Source organism: Schistocerca americana, unplaced genomic scaffold, assembly GCF_021461395.2.
Source record: "Schistocerca americana isolate TAMUIC-IGC-003095 unplaced genomic scaffold, iqSchAmer2.1 HiC_scaffold_178, whole genome shotgun sequence".
Classification (NCBI taxonomy): Eukaryota; Metazoa; Arthropoda; class Insecta; order Orthoptera; family Acrididae; genus Schistocerca; species Schistocerca americana.
The window spans coordinates 152420-164466 of record NW_025725875.1 but is presented as its reverse complement, the minus strand read 5'-3'; the positions used below and the strand labels follow the sequence as shown (position 1 = coordinate 164466).

The 12047-nt window shown below is 49.7% G+C and overlaps 15 non-coding genes across 15 annotated transcripts; all 15 read right to left on the bottom strand.

Moving 5' to 3' along the window:
- Positions 1-832: 832 nt before the first annotated feature.
- Trnas-uga lies at positions 833-914 on the bottom strand. The gene has a single exon. It is a non-coding gene; the product is annotated as a tRNA-Ser (tRNA).
- A 702-nt stretch (positions 915-1616) lies between these two features.
- Trnas-cga lies at positions 1617-1698 on the bottom strand. Its single transcript has one exon. It is a non-coding gene; the product is annotated as a tRNA-Ser (tRNA).
- A 138-nt stretch (positions 1699-1836) lies between these two features.
- Positions 1837-1909, bottom strand: Trnak-uuu. Its single transcript has one exon. It is a non-coding gene; the product is annotated as a tRNA-Lys (tRNA).
- A 1182-nt stretch (positions 1910-3091) lies between these two features.
- Trnas-uga lies at positions 3092-3173 on the bottom strand. The gene has a single exon. It is a non-coding gene; the product is annotated as a tRNA-Ser (tRNA).
- Positions 3174-3875: 702 nt separating this feature from the next.
- Trnas-cga lies at positions 3876-3957 on the bottom strand. The gene has a single exon. It is a non-coding gene; the product is annotated as a tRNA-Ser (tRNA).
- Positions 3958-4095: 138 nt separating this feature from the next.
- Positions 4096-4168, bottom strand: Trnak-uuu. Its single transcript has one exon. It is a non-coding gene; the product is annotated as a tRNA-Lys (tRNA).
- A 1182-nt stretch (positions 4169-5350) lies between these two features.
- Trnas-uga lies at positions 5351-5432 on the bottom strand. The gene has a single exon. It is a non-coding gene; the product is annotated as a tRNA-Ser (tRNA).
- A 702-nt stretch (positions 5433-6134) lies between these two features.
- On the bottom strand, positions 6135-6216 carry Trnas-cga. The gene has a single exon. It is a non-coding gene; the product is annotated as a tRNA-Ser (tRNA).
- A 138-nt stretch (positions 6217-6354) lies between these two features.
- On the bottom strand, positions 6355-6427 carry Trnak-uuu. Its single transcript has one exon. It is a non-coding gene; the product is annotated as a tRNA-Lys (tRNA).
- Positions 6428-7609: 1182 nt separating this feature from the next.
- On the bottom strand, positions 7610-7691 carry Trnas-uga. The gene has a single exon. It is a non-coding gene; the product is annotated as a tRNA-Ser (tRNA).
- Positions 7692-8393: 702 nt separating this feature from the next.
- On the bottom strand, positions 8394-8475 carry Trnas-cga. Its single transcript has one exon. It is a non-coding gene; the product is annotated as a tRNA-Ser (tRNA).
- Positions 8476-8613: 138 nt separating this feature from the next.
- On the bottom strand, positions 8614-8686 carry Trnak-uuu. The gene has a single exon. It is a non-coding gene; the product is annotated as a tRNA-Lys (tRNA).
- Positions 8687-9868: 1182 nt separating this feature from the next.
- Positions 9869-9950, bottom strand: Trnas-uga. Its single transcript has one exon. It is a non-coding gene; the product is annotated as a tRNA-Ser (tRNA).
- Positions 9951-10652: 702 nt separating this feature from the next.
- Positions 10653-10734, bottom strand: Trnas-cga. Its single transcript has one exon. It is a non-coding gene; the product is annotated as a tRNA-Ser (tRNA).
- A 138-nt stretch (positions 10735-10872) lies between these two features.
- Positions 10873-10945, bottom strand: Trnak-uuu. The gene has a single exon. It is a non-coding gene; the product is annotated as a tRNA-Lys (tRNA).
- Positions 10946-12047: the final 1102 nt, after the last annotated feature.

Genomic DNA, 12047 nt, shown 5'->3' with positions numbered 1-12047 from the left:
AGGAATGCAGTCGGTAGGATATTTTTAATTCTTTTGCTTCTAGGGGAGTTAGTTGTCTAGTGAGTTCCTCTTATGGCATGCACTAGACAACCAGAACAGCTACAGGAGAGAGTCATTTTTGTTGTCAGCGGTAGTTGCATTATCACAAACGCAGAGTAATTCCATTGGCGTCGCATCAAAACGAATACCTGCCGAAACCCGGGATCGAACCAGGGACCTTTAGATCTTCAGTCTATTTCGGGTGACGTTGAAGGTTGCCATTTGCATGTGTTCGTTAACCTCTGCCTCGTTGCCAATTTCACAGTCACCTTCGTCTGATAAGACACAGGGGCGCTGAAAGGCGAGCAGCCGATGCAGTGAAGTTCCACACACATTTCTTCTTCTTCCGTCATCGTAACAAGCAAACATGTCGACTCGATTCGTGTAATATTGACTTCGCTGACGCTAGAAAACCCGTGCTATATCGATGCCAGGGGCAACTCGTGTGCGGAGAACGAGACACAAGAAGGAGTGAGTCTCTCCACCGTATGAGAGGCAGTATCTAGCAGATACACACGGTAAAACATACGACTTGCGTTAGCTCATAAATTGCTACACGTCATCGTCTGCAAGCTAAAATGGACACATCTGCACTGCCCAGTGAGGCGACACTTGTACTAACACCAGGTGGACGGCTGTGAGACGCGGAGATGAGCTGCGGCTTCTGGGCGCGACTGTAACGCTGCGCCCTGGATCAAATAGCACTGCACATTGCTGGTGACCCACGTGTTTAGTAGTGACGCAACTGCTAGGATGCAGCTGAACGTCCGCCTTTTGAGAGCGAGAAAATTTTCGCAGTCGGCAGGACTCGAACCTACGCTCCCAGAGGGAATCTGATTTCAAGTCAGACGCCTTAACCACTCGGCCACGACTGCCGGTGGAGGAAGCGACTCCCGACAACTGAAACCGCCATCTTTAGAAGCAATCTGATGGCAGAAAACGGCGTGGCCTCACTCTTTTCTGTAGGGTTTCCATTAGCCGTTACGAAAGTGTATTAATTTTCGCCCAGACAGGGACTTGAACCCAGGACCCTTTGGTTGAAAACCTAGCGCTCTACCGACTCAGCTATGCGGGCCCACGCACGAGCATTATCGTACAGCTGCGCGGTGCGCGAGTGATTCGTATGTCGTAATTACTGGCTTATGGCTCCAATGGCGACTTCACCGACTTCCCACTGACGCACCGCTGACGCTAGTTTTCTGTCGTCTTAAAACGATCGACATACCTCCAAGCAGCTGCGAGATCTTAAGAAAAGAAACGCTGCACCACTGCTTTGGCCGCACTCGAGTGATGGAAATTGCGATTCTTAAAAAGAAAATGAAATGTTCGCTCTGTCCATCACTTTCGAGCACATCTGTGAACTCACGATCTCAGCGACGGCTTTCTGCAGTCCCAGCGTCAGTGTCAGTGTGAGGTGAACCGATAGCCACAGTAAGCAGCGGTCGTCGCGAAAACTCAGTATTCTTAAAACGGAAATTTTCGTCTTGTTGAGAATGGCGTCACTGGTTTGCACCCGCATTCGCCCACGCATGTCACATGTGTGCGAAAATGTTTGCTCCTCTGTACGCAAAATCGCACGCAGCCGGTAGGATTCGAACCTACGCTCCCAGAGGGAATCTGATTTCGAGTCAGACGCCTTAACCACTCGGCCACGACTGCCGTTAGCGCGGTGTTCTCCCGACACATGCAACTGCTACCGTTTAAAGCACTGTGGTGTCAGTAAACGGCGTAACTGCATTATTTTCCGTAGCGTTTCCACCGCTACCAGACGAATCGCTACCAAAGTGTTAAAATTTCCGCCTCGACGGGGACTTGAACCCTGGACCCTTAGGTTAAAAGCCTAATGCTCTACCAACTGAGCTATCCGGGCTCAGACGAGGCTGCAACACCTCCCACAATGCACAACTATACATTGACTCATGTCCTTTACTGTTGTGCAATCGCTGTATGGGGCCGTTACTAATAAAACGTCGCCTACATGCTGTCTACAAACTTATCCCGCTAAGCTCGTAACACACTCTCGAAGACTGCTGGCACACGATGCAACAACAAATTGCACTAGTTGTTACGCCTCATACGTCGGAGCAGAGAATTTACGTGTTTTGTCGACACTCACTGGGCAATTGGAAAATTCACAAGCATTTCGAATGCAATGTTTCCCACGCTTTCGCTCATTTCACGGTTCCGTTGAAGACGTTCTTCACCACCTGACACAGAAAAAGGAATGCAGTCGGTAGGATATTTTTAATTCTTTTGCTTCTAGGGGAGTTAGTTGTCTAGTGAGTTCCTCTTATGGCATGCACTAGACAACCAGAACAGCTACAGGAGAGAGTCATTTTTGTTGTCAGCGGTAGTTGCATTATCACAAACGCAGAGTAATTCCATTGGCGTCGCATCAAAACGAATACCTGCCGAAACCCGGGATCGAACCAGGGACCTTTAGATCTTCAGTCTATTTCGGGTGACGTTGAAGGTTGCCATTTGCATGTGTTCGTTAACCTCTGCCTCGTTGCCAATTTCACAGTCACCTTCGTCTGATAAGACACAGGGGCGCTGAAAGGCGAGCAGCCGATGCAGTGAAGTTCCACACACATTTCTTCTTCTTCCGTCATCGTAACAAGCAAACATGTCGACTCGATTCGTGTAATATTGACTTCGCTGACGCTAGAAAACCCGTGCTATATCGATGCCAGGGGCAACTCGTGTGCGGAGAACGAGACACAAGAAGGAGTGAGTCTCTCCACCGTATGAGAGGCAGTATCTAGCAGATACACACGGTAAAACATACGACTTGCGTTAGCTCATAAATTGCTACACGTCATCGTCTGCAAGCTAAAATGGACACATCTGCACTGCCCAGTGAGGCGACACTTGTACTAACACCAGGTGGACGGCTGTGAGACGCGGAGATGAGCTGCGGCTTCTGGGCGCGACTGTAACGCTGCGCCCTGGATCAAATAGCACTGCACATTGCTGGTGACCCACGTGTTTAGTAGTGACGCAACTGCTAGGATGCAGCTGAACGTCCGCCTTTTGAGAGCGAGAAAATTTTCGCAGTCGGCAGGACTCGAACCTACGCTCCCAGAGGGAATCTGATTTCAAGTCAGACGCCTTAACCACTCGGCCACGACTGCCGGTGGAGGAAGCGACTCCCGACAACTGAAACCGCCATCTTTAGAAGCAATCTGATGGCAGAAAACGGCGTGGCCTCACTCTTTTCTGTAGGGTTTCCATTAGCCGTTACGAAAGTGTATTAATTTTCGCCCAGACAGGGACTTGAACCCAGGACCCTTTGGTTGAAAACCTAGCGCTCTACCGACTCAGCTATGCGGGCCCACGCACGAGCATTATCGTACAGCTGCGCGGTGCGCGAGTGATTCGTATGTCGTAATTACTGGCTTATGGCTCCAATGGCGACTTCACCGACTTCCCACTGACGCACCGCTGACGCTAGTTTTCTGTCGTCTTAAAACGATCGACATACCTCCAAGCAGCTGCGAGATCTTAAGAAAAGAAACGCTGCACCACTGCTTTGGCCGCACTCGAGTGATGGAAATTGCGATTCTTAAAAAGAAAATGAAATGTTCGCTCTGTCCATCACTTTCGAGCACATCTGTGAACTCACGATCTCAGCGACGGCTTTCTGCAGTCCCAGCGTCAGTGTCAGTGTGAGGTGAACCGATAGCCACAGTAAGCAGCGGTCGTCGCGAAAACTCAGTATTCTTAAAACGGAAATTTTCGTCTTGTTGAGAATGGCGTCACTGGTTTGCACCCGCATTCGCCCACGCATGTCACATGTGTGCGAAAATGTTTGCTCCTCTGTACGCAAAATCGCACGCAGCCGGTAGGATTCGAACCTACGCTCCCAGAGGGAATCTGATTTCGAGTCAGACGCCTTAACCACTCGGCCACGACTGCCGTTAGCGCGGTGTTCTCCCGACACATGCAACTGCTACCGTTTAAAGCACTGTGGTGTCAGTAAACGGCGTAACTGCATTATTTTCCGTAGCGTTTCCACCGCTACCAGACGAATCGCTACCAAAGTGTTAAAATTTCCGCCTCGACGGGGACTTGAACCCTGGACCCTTAGGTTAAAAGCCTAATGCTCTACCAACTGAGCTATCCGGGCTCAGACGAGGCTGCAACACCTCCCACAATGCACAACTATACATTGACTCATGTCCTTTACTGTTGTGCAATCGCTGTATGGGGCCGTTACTAATAAAACGTCGCCTACATGCTGTCTACAAACTTATCCCGCTAAGCTCGTAACACACTCTCGAAGACTGCTGGCACACGATGCAACAACAAATTGCACTAGTTGTTACGCCTCATACGTCGGAGCAGAGAATTTACGTGTTTTGTCGACACTCACTGGGCAATTGGAAAATTCACAAGCATTTCGAATGCAATGTTTCCCACGCTTTCGCTCATTTCACGGTTCCGTTGAAGACGTTCTTCACCACCTGACACAGAAAAAGGAATGCAGTCGGTAGGATATTTTTAATTCTTTTGCTTCTAGGGGAGTTAGTTGTCTAGTGAGTTCCTCTTATGGCATGCACTAGACAACCAGAACAGCTACAGGAGAGAGTCATTTTTGTTGTCAGCGGTAGTTGCATTATCACAAACGCAGAGTAATTCCATTGGCGTCGCATCAAAACGAATACCTGCCGAAACCCGGGATCGAACCAGGGACCTTTAGATCTTCAGTCTATTTCGGGTGACGTTGAAGGTTGCCATTTGCATGTGTTCGTTAACCTCTGCCTCGTTGCCAATTTCACAGTCACCTTCGTCTGATAAGACACAGGGGCGCTGAAAGGCGAGCAGCCGATGCAGTGAAGTTCCACACACATTTCTTCTTCTTCCGTCATCGTAACAAGCAAACATGTCGACTCGATTCGTGTAATATTGACTTCGCTGACGCTAGAAAACCCGTGCTATATCGATGCCAGGGGCAACTCGTGTGCGGAGAACGAGACACAAGAAGGAGTGAGTCTCTCCACCGTATGAGAGGCAGTATCTAGCAGATACACACGGTAAAACATACGACTTGCGTTAGCTCATAAATTGCTACACGTCATCGTCTGCAAGCTAAAATGGACACATCTGCACTGCCCAGTGAGGCGACACTTGTACTAACACCAGGTGGACGGCTGTGAGACGCGGAGATGAGCTGCGGCTTCTGGGCGCGACTGTAACGCTGCGCCCTGGATCAAATAGCACTGCACATTGCTGGTGACCCACGTGTTTAGTAGTGACGCAACTGCTAGGATGCAGCTGAACGTCCGCCTTTTGAGAGCGAGAAAATTTTCGCAGTCGGCAGGACTCGAACCTACGCTCCCAGAGGGAATCTGATTTCAAGTCAGACGCCTTAACCACTCGGCCACGACTGCCAGTGGCGGAAGCGACTCCCGACAACTGAAACCGCCATCTTTAGAAGCAATCTGATGGCAGAAAACGGCGTGGCCTCACTCTTTTCTGTAGGGTTTCCATTAGCCGTTACGAAAGTGTATTAATTTTCGCCCAGACAGGGACTTGAACCCAGGACCCTTTGGTTGAAAACCTAGCGCTCTACCGACTCAGCTATGCGGGCCCACGCACGAGCATTATCGTACAGCTGCGCGGTGCGCGAGTGATTCGTATGTCGTAATTACTGGCTTATGGCTCCAATGGCGACTTCACCGACTTCCCACTGACGCACCGCTGACGCTAGTTTTCTGTCGTCTTAAAACGATCGACATACCTCCAAGCAGCTGCGAGATCTTAAGAAAAGAAACGCTGCACCACTGCTTTGGCCGCACTCGAGTGATGGAAATTGCGATTCTTAAAAAGAAAATGAAATGTTCGCTCTGTCCATCACTTTCGAGCACATCTGTGAACTCACGATCTCTGCGACGGCTTTCTGCAGTCCCAGCGTCAGTGTCAGTGTGAGGTGAACCGATAGCCACAGTAAGCAGCGGTCGTCGCGAAAACTCAGTATTCTTAAAACGGAAATTTTCGTCTTGTTGAGAATGGCGTCACTGGTTTGCACCCGCATTCGCCCACGCATGTCACATGTGTGCGAAAATGTTTGCTCCTCTGTACGCAAAATCGCACGCAGCCGGTAGGATTCGAACCTACGCTCCCAGAGGGAATCTGATTTCGAGTCAGACGCCTTAACCACTCGGCCACGACTGCCGTTAGCGCGGTGTTCTCCCGACACATGCAACTGCTACCGTTTAAAGCACTGTGGTGTCAGTAAACGGCGTAACTGCATTATTTTCCGTAGCGTTTCCACCGCTACCAGACGAATCGCTACCAAAGTGTTAAAATTTCCGCCTCGACGGGGACTTGAACCCTGGACCCTTAGGTTAAAAGCCTAATGCTCTACCAACTGAGCTATCCGGGCTCAGACGAGGCTGCAACACCCCCCACAATGCACAACTATACATTGACTCATGTCCTTTACTGTTGTGCAATCGCTGTATGGGGCCGTTACTAATAAAACGTCGCCTACATGCTGTCTACAAACTTATCCCGCTAAGCTCGTAACACACTCTCGAAGACTGCTGGCACACGATGCAACAACAAATTGCACTAGTTGTTACGCCTCATACGTCGGAGCAGAGAATTTACGTGTTTTGTCGACACTCACTGGGCAATTGGAAAATTCACAAGCATTTCGAATGCAATGTTTCCCACGCTTTCGCTCATTTCACGGTTCCGTTGAAGACGTTCTTCACCACCTGACACAGAAAAAGGAATGCAGTCGGTAGGATATTTTTAATTCTTTTGCTTCTAGGGGAGTTAGTTGTCTAGTGAGTTCCTCTTATGGCATGCACTAGACAACCAGAACAGCTACAGGAGAGAGTCATTTTTGTTGTCAGCGGTAGTTGCATTATCACAAACGCAGAGTAATTCCATTGGCGTCGCATCAAAACGAATACCTGCCGAAACCCGGGATCGAACCAGGGACCTTTAGATCTTCAGTCTATTTCGGGTGACGTTGAAGGTTGCCATTTGCATGTGTTCGTTAACCTCTGCCTCGTTGCCAATTTCACAGTCACCTTCGTCTGATAAGACACAGGGGCGCTGAAAGGCGAGCAGCCGATGCAGTGAAGTTCCACACACATTTCTTCTTCTTCCGTCATCGTAACAAGCAAACATGTCGACTCGATTCGTGTAATATTGACTTCGCTGACGCTAGAAAACCCGTGCTATATCGATGCCAGGGGCAACTCGTGTGCGGAGAACGAGACACAAGAAGGAGTGAGTCTCTCCACCGTATGAGAGGCAGTATCTAGCAGATACACACGGTAAAACATACGACTTGCGTTAGCTCATAAATTGCTACACGTCATCGTCTGCAAGCTAAAATGGACACATCTGCACTGCCCAGTGAGGCGACACTTGTACTAACACCAGGTGGACGGCTGTGAGACGCGGAGATGAGCTGCGGCTTCTGGGCGCGACTGTAACGCTGCGCCCTGGATCAAATAGCACTGCACATTGCTGGTGACCCACGTGTTTAGTAGTGACGCAACTGCTAGGATGCAGCTGAACGTCCGCCTTTTGAGAGCGAGAAAATTTTCGCAGTCGGCAGGACTCGAACCTACGCTCCCAGAGGGAATCTGATTTCAAGTCAGACGCCTTAACCACTCGGCCACGACTGCCGGTGGCGGAAGCGACTCCCGACAACTGAAACCGCCATCTTTAGAAGCAATCTGATGGCAGAAAACGGCGTGGCCTCACTCTTTTCTGTAGGGTTTCCATTAGCCGTTACGAAAGTGTATTAATTTTCGCCCAGACAGGGACTTGAACCCAGGACCCTTTGGTTGAAAACCTAGCGCTCTACCGACTCAGCTATGCGGGCCCACGCACGAGCATTATCGTACAGCTGCGCGGTGCGCGAGTGATTCGTATGTCGTAATTACTGGCTTATGGCTCCAATGGCGACTTCACCGACTTCCCACTGACGCACCGCTGACGCTAGTTTTCTGTCGTCTTAAAACGATCGACATACCTCCAAGCAGCTGCGAGATCTTAAGAAAAGAAACGCTGCACCACTGCTTTGGCCGCACTCGAGTGATGGAAATTGCGATTCTTAAAAAGAAAATGAAATGTTCGCTCTGTCCATCACTTTCGAGCACATCTGTGAACTCACGATCTCAGCGACGGCTTTCTGCAGTCCCAGCGTCAGTGTCAGTGTGAGGTGAACCGGTAGCCACAGTAAGCAGCGGTCGTCGCGAAAACTCAGTATTCTTAAAACGGAAATTTTCGTCTTGTTGAGAATGGCGTCACTGGTTTGCACCCGCATTCGCCCACGCATGTCACATGTGTGCGAAAATGTTTGCTCCTCTGTACGCAAAATCGCACGCAGCCGGTAGGATTCGAACCTACGCTCCCAGAGGGAATCTGATTTCGAGTCAGACGCCTTAACCACTCGGCCACGACTGCCGTTAGCGCGGTGTTCTCCCGACACATGCAACTGCTACCGTTTAAAGCACTGTGGTGTCAGTAAACGGCGTAACTGCATTATTTTCCGTAGCGTTTCCACCGCTACCAGACGAATCGCTACCAAAGTGTTAAAATTTCCGCCTCGACGGGGACTTGAACCCTGGACCCTTAGGTTAAAAGCCTAATGCTCTACCAACTGAGCTATCCGGGCTCAGACGAGGCTGCAAAACCTCCCACAATGCACAACTATACATTGACTCATGTCCTTTACTGTTGTGCAATCGCTGTATGGGGCCGTTACTAATAAAACGTCGCCTACATGCTGTCTACAAACTTATCCCGCTAAGCTCGTAACACACTCTCGAAGACTGCTGGCACACGATGCAACAACAAATTGCACTAGTTGTTACGCCTCATACGTCGGAGCAGAGAATTTACGTGTTTTGTCGACACTCACTGGGCAATTGGAAAATTCACAAGCATTTCGAATGCAATGTTTCCCACGCTTTCGCTCATTTCACGGTTCCGTTGAAGACGTTCTTCACCACCTGACACAGAAAAAGGAATGCAGTCGGTAGGATATTTTTAATTCTTTTGCTTCTAGGGGAGTTAGTTGTCTAGTGAGTTCCTCTTATGGCATGCACTAGACAACCAGAACAGCTACAGGAGAGAGTCATTTTTGTTGTCAGCGGTAGTTGCATTATCACAAACGCAGAGTAATTCCATTGGCGTCGCATCAAAACGAATACCTGCCGAAACCCGGGATCGAACCAGGGACCTTTAGATCTTCAGTCTATTTCGGGTGACGTTGAAGGTTGCCATTTGCATGTGTTCGTTAACCTCTGCCTCGTTGCCAATTTCACAGTCACCTTCGTCTGATAAGACACAGGGGCGCTGAAAGGCGAGCAGCCGATGCAGTGAAGTTCCACACACATTTCTTCTTCTTCCGTCATCGTAACAAGCAAACATGTCGACTCGATTCGTGTAATATTGACTTCGCTGACGCTAGAAAACCCGTGCTATATCGATGCCAGGGGCAACTCGTGTGCGGAGAACGAGACACAAGAAGGAGTGAGTCTCTCCACCGTATGAGAGGCAGTATCTAGCAGATACACACGGTAAAACATACGACTTGCGTTAGCTCATAAATTGCTACACGTCATCGTCTGCAAGCTAAAATGGACACATCTGCACTGCCCAGTGAGGCGACACTTGTACTAACACCAGGTGGACGGCTGTGAGACGCGGAGATGAGCTGCGGCTTCTGGGCGCGACTGTAACGCTGCGCCCTGGATCAAATAGCACTGCACATTGCTGGTGACCCACGTGTTTAGTAGTGACGCAACTGCTAGGATGCAGCTGAACGTCCGCCTTTTGAGAGCGAGAAAATTTTCGCAGTCGGCAGGACTCGAACCTACGCTCCCAGAGGGAATCTGATTTCAAGTCAGACGCCTTAACCACTCGGCCACGACTGCCGGTGGCGGAAGCGACTCCCGACAACTGAAACCGCCATCTTTAGAAGCAATCTGATGGCAGAAAACGGCGTGGCCTCACTCTTTTCTGTAGGGTTTCCATTAGCCGTTACGAAAGTGTATTAATTTTCGCCCAGACAGGGACTTGAACCCAGGACCCTTTGGTTGAAAACCTAGCGCTCTACCGACTCAGCTATGCGGGCCCACGCACGAGCATTATCGTACAGCTGCGCGGTGCGCGAGTGATTCGTATGTCGTAATTACTGGCTTATGGCTCCAATGGCGACTTCACCGACTTCCCACTGACGCACCGCTGACGCTAGTTTTCTGTCGTCTTAAAACGATCGACATACCTCCAAGCAGCTGCGAGATCTTAAGAAAAGAAACGCTGCACCACTGCTTTGGCCGCACTCGAGTGATGGAAATTGCGATTCTTAAAAAGAAAATGAAATGTTCGCTCTGTCCATCACTTTCGAGCACATCTGTGAACTCACGATCTCAGCGACGGCTTTCTGCAGTCCCAGCGTCAGTGTCAGTGTGAGGTGAACCGATAGCCACAGTAAGCAGCGGTCGTCGCGAAAACTCAGTATTCTTAAAACGGAAATTTTCGTCTTGTTGAGAATGGCGTCACTGGTTTGCACCCGCATTCGCCCACGCATGTCACATGTGTGCGAAAATGTTTGCTCCTCTGTACGCAAAATCGCACGCAGCCGGTAGGATTCGAACCTACGCTCCCAGAGGGAATCTGATTTCGAGTCAGACGCCTTAACCACTCGGCCACGACTGCCGTTAGCGCGGTGTTCTCCCGACACATGCAACTGCTACCGTTTAAAGCACTGTGGTGTCAGTAAACGGCGTAACTGCATTATTTTCCGTAGCGTTTCCACCGCTACCAGACGAATCGCTACCAAAGTGTTAAAATTTCCGCCTCGACGGGGACTTGAACCCTGGACCCTTAGGTTAAAAGCCTAATGCTCTACCAACTGAGCTATCCGGGCTCAGACGAGGCTGCAACACCTCCCACAATGCACAACTATACATTGACTCATGTCCTTTACTGTTGTGCAATCGCTGTATGGGGCCGTTACTAATAAAACGTCGCCTACATGCTGTCTACAAACTTATCCCGCTAAGCTCGTAACACACTCTCGAAGACTGCTGGCACACGATGCAACAACAAATTGCACTAGTTGTTACGCCTCATACGTCGGAGCAGAGAATTTACGTGTTTTGTCGACACTCACTGGGCAATTGGAAAATTCACAAGCATTTCGAATGCAATGTTTCCCACGCTTTCGCTCATTTCACGGTTCCGTTGAAGACGTTCTTCACCACCTGACACAGAAAAAGGAATGCAGTCGGTAGGATATTTTTAATTCTTTTGCTTCTAGGGGAGTTAGTTGTCTAGTGAGTTCCTCTTATGGCATGCACTAGACAACCAGAACAGCTACAGGAGAGAGTCATTTTTGTTGTCAGCGGTAGTTGCATTATCACAAACGCAGAGTAATTCCATTGGCGTCGCATCAAAACGAATACCTGCCGAAACCCGGGATCGAACCAGGGACCTTTAGATCTTCAGTCTATTTCGGGTGACGTTGAAGGTTGCCATTTGCATGTGTTCGTTAACCTCTGCCTCGTTGCCAATTTCACAGTCACCTTCGTCTGATAAGACACAGGGGCGCTGAAAGGCGAGCAGCCGATGCAGTGAAGTTCCACACACATTTCTTCTTCTTCCGTCATCGTAACAAGCAAACATGTCGACTCGATTCGTGTAATATTGACTTCGCTGACGCTAGAAAACCCGTGCTATATCGATGCCAGGGGCAACTCGTGTGCGGAGAACGAGACACAAGAAGGAGTGAGTCTCTCCACCGTATGAGAGGCAGTATCTAGCAGATACACACGGTAAAACATACGACTTGCGTTAGCTCATAAATTGCTACACGTCATCGTCTGCAAGCTAAAATGGACACATCTGCACTGCCCAGTGAGGCGACACTTGTACTAACACCAGGTGGACGGCTGTGAGACGCGGAGATGAGCTGCGGCTTCTGGGCGCGACTGTAACGCTGCGCCCTGGATCAAATAGCACTGCACATT